Below are 7,968 nucleotides of genomic sequence, written 5' to 3' on the forward strand. Positions count from 1 at the left end.
TGAGAGGAAATGTGGAGAGCCACCACTTCCTGCTGTATTTACTTTGGGCTCTAAGATTTTTCCAGGTCAGCTGGAAACCTCCTGAAAGCTTGCTTTCGAGCAATAACTGAGGATGGAGAAGTAACCATTACGCTCTGCTCGTATTTATCCATGACATATTCTCAAACAATTCCAGCTGGGTTACTGAGCTGTACTTTTTGACAGCCTGGCAGGGCAGATGGTACCCAAAACATGCCAGATCAGAAGTTAATGTTTCCCTACTGGCTATAGGAAGCACTGCAGATGAGGGTTTGCTTTGATAATAGTTTGATTAAATAAGCAGATGCCTACTGACTTCAGAAGGGATCAGCACAAGTTCCTGCAGAGGAGTCAGCTTAACCAGCTTCCCCAGGGGAGAAACAGAAACACCCCACAGCCAAGTGAGGCACTAAGGAAAGTTGGGGGAGAGTGGCATTGCTGGCCTGCAAGGATATCTGGAAGAGACTTCAGACTGAAACGTTCAATAAAATGTTTTTTTCTCTTATTACAGGCATTTAACCTGTAATTTAAAAACAAAAAAGTCTTGAAGAAAGCAGCACTGATCTAATTTTCCACTGATAACACCTTGCTTTATCACACAGACAAGCAAGGTCACCATCACTCCACAGCTGCCTCTAAACTAGAACAGCAGAGATGTGTAATTTAGCTCACAGCCAAAGCACATTCAATTCATGGAAAGTTGTACACTTTTTATGTGGTATCGTCTTACTCTGGTGGTTATCTCCATCACTTACGTTCTCCACCACACAGGTTTTTAATATATGTGCAAGCATGTATCTATTATGTAGCTTTTAATTACTGGTTCACACTCTAAACACCACCTGTCTTTTCCTGCACAAAAATCCACATTAGGAGTCCCAACAGGGTTTTTAATAATGTTTCTTCCACACTGTACACTCCACTAGACTTCCAAATGATTTGATCATGTGCTGTTTAACACATGAGGACGTGGCCTTTTTCCCTCAGCAGATAATATATCTGTAAATGTAGCAATAATTTAAAATAATTTAATTTCTTTGTTTGGGTGTCACATTGATACCTATTTGCAAACACCATTTGCTGCACAGATCTGTGTCGTTTTGTCCCACCTGAGGGCTTTTTTCTGTAGAATTAAAACGACGGGTCTGAGTGAAAAAGACTGAACCACAACTCACATCACAAGGGTAGAAAAGAATTTTTTTAACAATCTCAGCAGATAATTTTTAGGTTAGAAATCCCATGATGAGAAACATGAGTTTGGGATCTGGGAAGCCAAAGCCCTTTGCCCAATGCAGACACAGGGTGAGACAGGGTTGTTGGCAGCAGGAGACAGGATGAGGCAGGAAGCCTTGCTTGCTTACACAAACATCATCACAGAGCACACAACAGCAGCCTTTCTATATTAAAAAGCAACATTTTTATGCATGCATGTGCAAACACAATGGAGCACTGAGAGACTGTCTGCTCAATGGGCATTGCCATACTCTTTATATACGCATGCATGGGCAAAGCTAATGAAATGCAGAGAGAATTTGGCTTATTGTATGACCACTAACAGTATATACAAAGGAAAGAGATTTTTAGGAGTCTGTTAGTTCAGTCCTCTGAGAGCTTGTTCCTTTCTAGCATCAAAATATACCAGTTCAGTAAAAAACTCAGGCTTATGCCCAATTTTGTGCTTATGCTAATGTGCTGCCAGTCCAGCTACAACCAGAATCAAATTTTCAGATGATACTTGAAGTTTTTCTTAATGAGGATCTTTGTTTCTGTCAAATATGTTTCCACTGTCTCTTGCTGAAGCCAAATATCTTTATAAAAATGCTACAAAAATCATTGGGTTTTGTTTTGTTGGGGTTTTTTTTCCCAGAGAAGAAAATCAAATACTTTTATTCTTGAAAAATTGCTGAACTTCCAGAGAAAAAGAGAAAAGATGTTGATGAACTAAGAACAAGTGTGAGAAGTATGATTCAAAGAAGAAAATGCTGGATTAGAGTATATGAAGACCATGAAATAATGCTTAGCAAGCAGCTGAAAACTTGCATCCTCCCAGATGTCAAAACAAACTGGCCCAGAACAGAAAATTCAGTTCCCACATTTCAGCAAATAACACTTTACCCATTCCTGATTTTCAAACTCTACATTCCCTTCCACCACAAGTTTTTTAAAAAGAAGGAACAGCAAAGAGCAAAAATATTACAAAAATTTGCTTTAAATCAAGAAAAAATATAATTCAATACACAACATAACACTAAGGATCTTGAATAATTTCATCTTTTATCATAGTTCTAGCATTCTGTTCAGCAGCAATTAACATTGGCCATATGTCTGCAAAACAGAAGGAGCTCTGGAGACAACTGATATATTTTGAGGACAGTTGCTTCAGAGCTTGGGATTGAATACTATGAGCCTCAGTTCTGACCACTGCAATTTGTAAACCAACTCTCTTTAAAGAAATGTTTTACTTGCAGTGGGGCTCCCAAAATGTGTTATGTGTAGTACCAAAGGGAGACAGGCCCCTTCAAAGTGGCAAACAGTCTGATAGTGGAGGCACCATCACCATTCTGCTGCCACTTATAATGTATTTACACATGTAGCTCACTTGAAAGCTGCTTGCTTTTACTCTGGAATTGTTTCTTATCCAGACACGTAAAAAGTTCAGCACAAACAAGAAAAAAGGGACTGACCAGAGGTGGAACCCAAAACGCTCAAAACCACCAACTACCTTATGTTGCAACTGTAGTCTCAAATCAACATGGAGAGGAAACTAATTTGAGAGAGAACAGGAGTAGAGCTGCATCAGCTTCTAATCCCTTTGGGTTTTGCTGGCTGTAAAGGCAGATATGTATCACTCCAAGAGCTTTGGATCAGAAAGCTGGAGCTTGAAATGCAATTACTCTAAATCCCTCTATTCCACGGTGATAATTCATAATGCATTTCATGGCAGGAAGTAAATTGGTTGCTGCATAATACTTAAACAGAAATGTTAAGATCAGAAGAGGATGCAGTGAAGGGCTATTCATACAACTGACTATTCTAGATAAACAAATGTGACAGCTGGGGGGAAAAAAATAACAAACAGGGGTAGTTAAGACCAGGCTGGTGTTGCCTTATGCTGCAGAATCTTCTCCAGCCCTGTTTCAGGTTGGTAGAATATTACCTGCCTACATGAGGAGAGATGCAGGCCAGCAATGTCTATACCCTGGCTTTTTGTCCATCTCCATTCTCACCCAGAGCAGCAGCACCAAAGCAAAAGCATCACAAATATGTAGTGTGGAAATTGGTCTACTCTGATGCAGCCTATCCTGCTGCCATGACCTGGTGGGGTCAAAGCTTGTCATCCCACCTCACTGCCTTCAAGGGCAGGATTTGGAAGCAGGGCTGCTAGAGTGACTGTGAACAACTGGATGGTTTTGCTAATGCAAACTGAAAAAAGCTAAGAGGAATCCCCAAGACAGGTCTTCCATTTGGCCTGTAGAGCCACAGTGAATGTTCTCAAACTACTGCAGCTGGTTAAGCGAGTTAGGACACACAAGTAATAACCCCCCAAAGGAGAAACCCAGAAGACCACTTACAACACAGTTACTGAACATTGTGAATGAATCATCAAGACCTTTCAGAGAGGTGGATGTAGCATGCCTGCCTCTGCCTTGCATTATCCATTTTTCAAACTAATGAGAACAACAGAGTTCCTCCAGGCAGAGTAATTCACGACAACACTACACCTTTTAAGAAAATACACATTCCCAATTGCTGAAAAAATAGCTCAAACATCTGGACAGATCTTGTACCTTCAAAGTCAGCAAGCTGGAGTGGCCTTCTGAACTTTATTTAAGGATGCTTTCTACTTGCAGGTGAGCTGGTCAGGTTTTTTCATCATATTAGATCAGCACAAGCTTTGGCAGTTATTTTTAAAAAGCTTTTCCTGCTCCTAGTTTAAAATCCTGTATTTTGTTGTGCTTGGTGCAGTAAAATGTCTCATCTTCTCATCCTCACATAAAACTCCCCTGATACCAAAAAGGGTAATTCAGTTTCTACTGTAATTGTGAGCTTTTAGTAGAAAGACACTGTAACTGTGAACTTTAGGCAGAGAAGACACTGTGCCTGCAGACCTTTTGCAGAGAAGCAAGGCATGCAGAAATTGTTTTCCAAGGAAGGTTGTTAGAAGAAAAAGAGGACACATTTGGCTCAGGAATGCAGCTACAGCAAAACAAGACTGGGTTTAGGAACTTTGGGAACATGGAGAGGGTTTTTACGGTAATAAACAAATTATAATATGCATGTAGGGACTGAAAATTAGCAACATGCTTGTAGAAATTGGGGGGCACATTAGGAGGAGTGATCCCCCATGCCTTCCAGGCACCTAACTAAATTATGCCCTCTTTAACACAGAAAAATTGGTGTAAAGAGGTCTTATTTTGGTTTTTGGAGATTTGGTAACAGTGACACGTAGCTGGTTACTAAACTGGTTACTAAGCTATGCCCTGTACTTTACATTTTCAGAGTGAACCTGTATTTAAGTCTCACCATCAATAACAAAGCAGGGAGTAATTCTGGTAAAAAGAGGACCTTCTAGGCTGGCAGTAAATCAGATTTTAGAGACTTCAACAGCAAAAAAAAAGATCTCCAACTTCTACAGTTATTTGGTTTCATAAAACTCACTCGGATACCAAAATGTCCTTCTCCATTGGAGGCCTAAATTTCCAAGATCACTGCCACAAATCATGGAATTATTTAGGTTGGAAGGGACCTTGGAGCCTCATTCCAACTTTCCTGCCACAGGCAGGGATGCTCCTCACTAGAACAGGTTGCTCAGGATCCCCTCAACCTGGCCTGGAACACTTCCAGCGATGGGGCACCCACAACTTCTGTAGGCAACCTGCTCCAGTGCCTCACCACACCTGAGTAAAGAGCATCTTCCTAAGCAGTGGTAACTGGGAGCAAGAGGCTGGCTGGCTTCATACCAGGAAAGAAGCAAATTCAACCATGTACATTTAGGCATTTTTGAGTTTTTATAAGTAAGCTCTGGCTTAAAAGCATATTTGTGATGCAGCCAGAATCACATATTAGCTGTCAAAACTAAATTATTTCTGCAGGGCTTTCTGAATGTAGCATGACAACCACATTAACCAATGGGTAAGATTCAGGTGAAAGTCTTGAGTTTTCAAAAAAAAGCCCTTTTTGTAATAATTGTGTGGAGTTGTAACATTTTATACAAAGCCCATTCTGACATAATGAAAGCTTGTCTTTTTCAAGTTTAAAGATCTCCCTTGTTATTTGGAAGACTGCTTATTTGTCTCCTGTGATAGGCATGCAAAACCCTTCAGCAGTGCTAATCTGATCAGAAACACAAGACATACCAAACCACAGTGGATGGTCCATACGAAATAATTTTAAAATCACTTTCAGTTGGCTCTCACAAGAGATACTGTAACAACAAAAAGAACACTTGAAGGCTAAAATCGGAATTCATCCCCCCAAAAGTCTACTTCCTTTAGAGATGCATCATAGAAATTCTAAAGAAGACTTTTTTTTAAACATAGCAGAGATTATAGTTTTGGATGAGTAAGAGGAGCTTATCATCTTGCTACTGCTTACCCTACATATCATTAGCTGGTGTGCTTGCCTATGAAATATTTGAACATACAGTGGATGATCTGTGGGAGTCCATCTGGAAATAGGTCACTTTTCTTGTCTGCTTTTACTGGATGATTTCGGAGAAGGCTCATCACATCACTGGTTGGGACCCTTGGATAATTTAATGTGTTATAGTAAAACAAATTGCTGAGCCTTATTTTCCATCATTTTGCATTCATGTCATTAAAAATGTGTTTAAGTGTTCCAGATGTGTTGCAGAGCAAAGAGCTTCAAGAACCAGATGTTCACCACAGCTCTTCCCAGCAGTGTTGACGGCAGCAGTTTTCCTGGTGGTACTCTTCTCTTGTTTTCAGCCTCATTTCAGATAATACACACAGAAATTTCTTTATCTTGCTCTTTGGCTGTAGAGATTTTTTCCCTCTCTTCCAATATTTTTCTCTGCAATATCTTAATTTGGCAACATATTACGGGAGATGTCTTAACAAGTCAGCGCAAAGGGACAGAACTATTTTGCTTACACAATAAGAGATATTAAAAATTCAAAGGCTGCTTTATTACTTGTTTCAGTAGAAGCTAGTTCCAAATTCTACTAGCAAAGCGCTAAAGTTATCAAATACATGCCCAGCTGAGTAGTAAGAATCATTATGACCTACCTAATAAGGATTTATGCTGCGCTGACTGGAATGTAACAACAAATCCCAAACACATGGAGGCCATATACTTGGAGGGGAGAGATGTGAATCCTTCCAGGCACATATAAGCCAGAGATGAATGCAAGTGCTAGTGTACTCATACAAACACAATTGTCCCACTTTCACCATTCTGCCATTGGCAACAATGCCTAGATTATCCAAAACCAGAACAAATTACAAAGCAGAAGAATTATGACTCTCTAAGAATCTCTGTGCTGGAAGCATTACTGCAAGTCATGTTGCTAAAATAAAGAAAATAGCTAGAAAAAGTTAGATTTTTCTTTCTCTATTTTTTTCTTTAATAGAACAGTCTGCTTATTTAGTATTATTATTAGCCCTGTTTTTTATTCATTCATTTCTCAAACCATTTATTTTTAACTAGGCAAAAGATCACCAGATCAGGAGAAAGGCTCCATAAATAAGAAGAACGGGACAGAACAGAACCCTTTCAGACATGAAGCATCTGCTGCTCCCAGGGAGGTATGTGGGTTTGGGATTGGCTTCATGGATGGCCTAAGAAAGTCCTGGGAGTTAGGCTGCAGGATAAACATATATATCCAAATCAGATGCAGTTTTGCTTTTCCCTCGTCACTCAAACCCAAACATTGTGCTACAATTTAAAGTCCCTGCAAAACATTTCTACTTCCCTTGGTATTACAATGTCTTCTGGTGTCTCTTCACAACAACCACCACAAACAAACACAAACAAGACAACAACAACAAAACAACCCCCCAAAAATAACAACAACAAAACTCAAACCCAAAAGAACATATCCTCAGCTTATTTATAAACTACAATTTTTTCTTAAATGTTGTGCTCGCAAGGGAGGACTGTAATTACTGCTTTGCAGGTAAAATGTAATACAGGCTGGTTTGGGCAGCTTTAACCTGTCTTCCACAGTTTGCCTAAAACCCAGATCTCCCATTTTCCTAAAGCTTACTAATTATGAATTGCTAAAGAAGGCAGGTTTTAAAAGATTGTATCTGATCTATACTATCAGGACGCTTTGCTGGAGTAACCATTCCAGCCAAAGCATCCAGCAAAGCATCCCTTGTGCAGATGTAACTCAGGAGCAGCAGAACCATTGCATTTGGCAACCCTTCTGAAAGTCACCCTGTAATTGTATAATAGTTTCACTGGGGCAATTGCATTTGTATTAGGACATTTTCCTGGCCTGGCTCCACTAGCCAGAGATGACACCTTCTTGTATCCGTACCTCATATTGCTGTGTCAACAGAAGCCTCTAACATAGATCCCTTCCTAGAGAGGGAATTGTGATTCTCTAGGAGAGGCCCAGACGCTCCAGTGCAGATCATTCTTTTCCCTTACACCAGTGCAGAAACAGTGCAAGCCAATTAATGTCTTTGGATATGATCCAAATTTACACCTGTGTAAAAACAGAAGACACTTAACTCTAAATCCAATGCTGCTGTTTTGTACTTGTGATACAAAATTCTGAACTAACCTCCACTAAGATTGAGTGGTTTGCAGATGGATCTAGATTCATTTGGGGTTTTTTGCTTAAATTATCACAGTGTTTAGGATTTTTGCCTGAAATTGTTTTGCAATTTGCAATATGATTTACAAAAAAATGAATTAAGGACTACAAGGGAAATTAGCATCAACATTTGTTTTCACTGCCATGATTTATACCAGCTGCAG

Source organism: Melozone crissalis, unplaced genomic scaffold, assembly GCF_028551555.1.
Source record: "Melozone crissalis strain CALT ecotype California unplaced genomic scaffold, PUWL_Pcris_2 ptg000042l_1, whole genome shotgun sequence".
Classification (NCBI taxonomy): domain Eukaryota; kingdom Metazoa; phylum Chordata; class Aves; order Passeriformes; family Passerellidae; genus Melozone; species Melozone crissalis.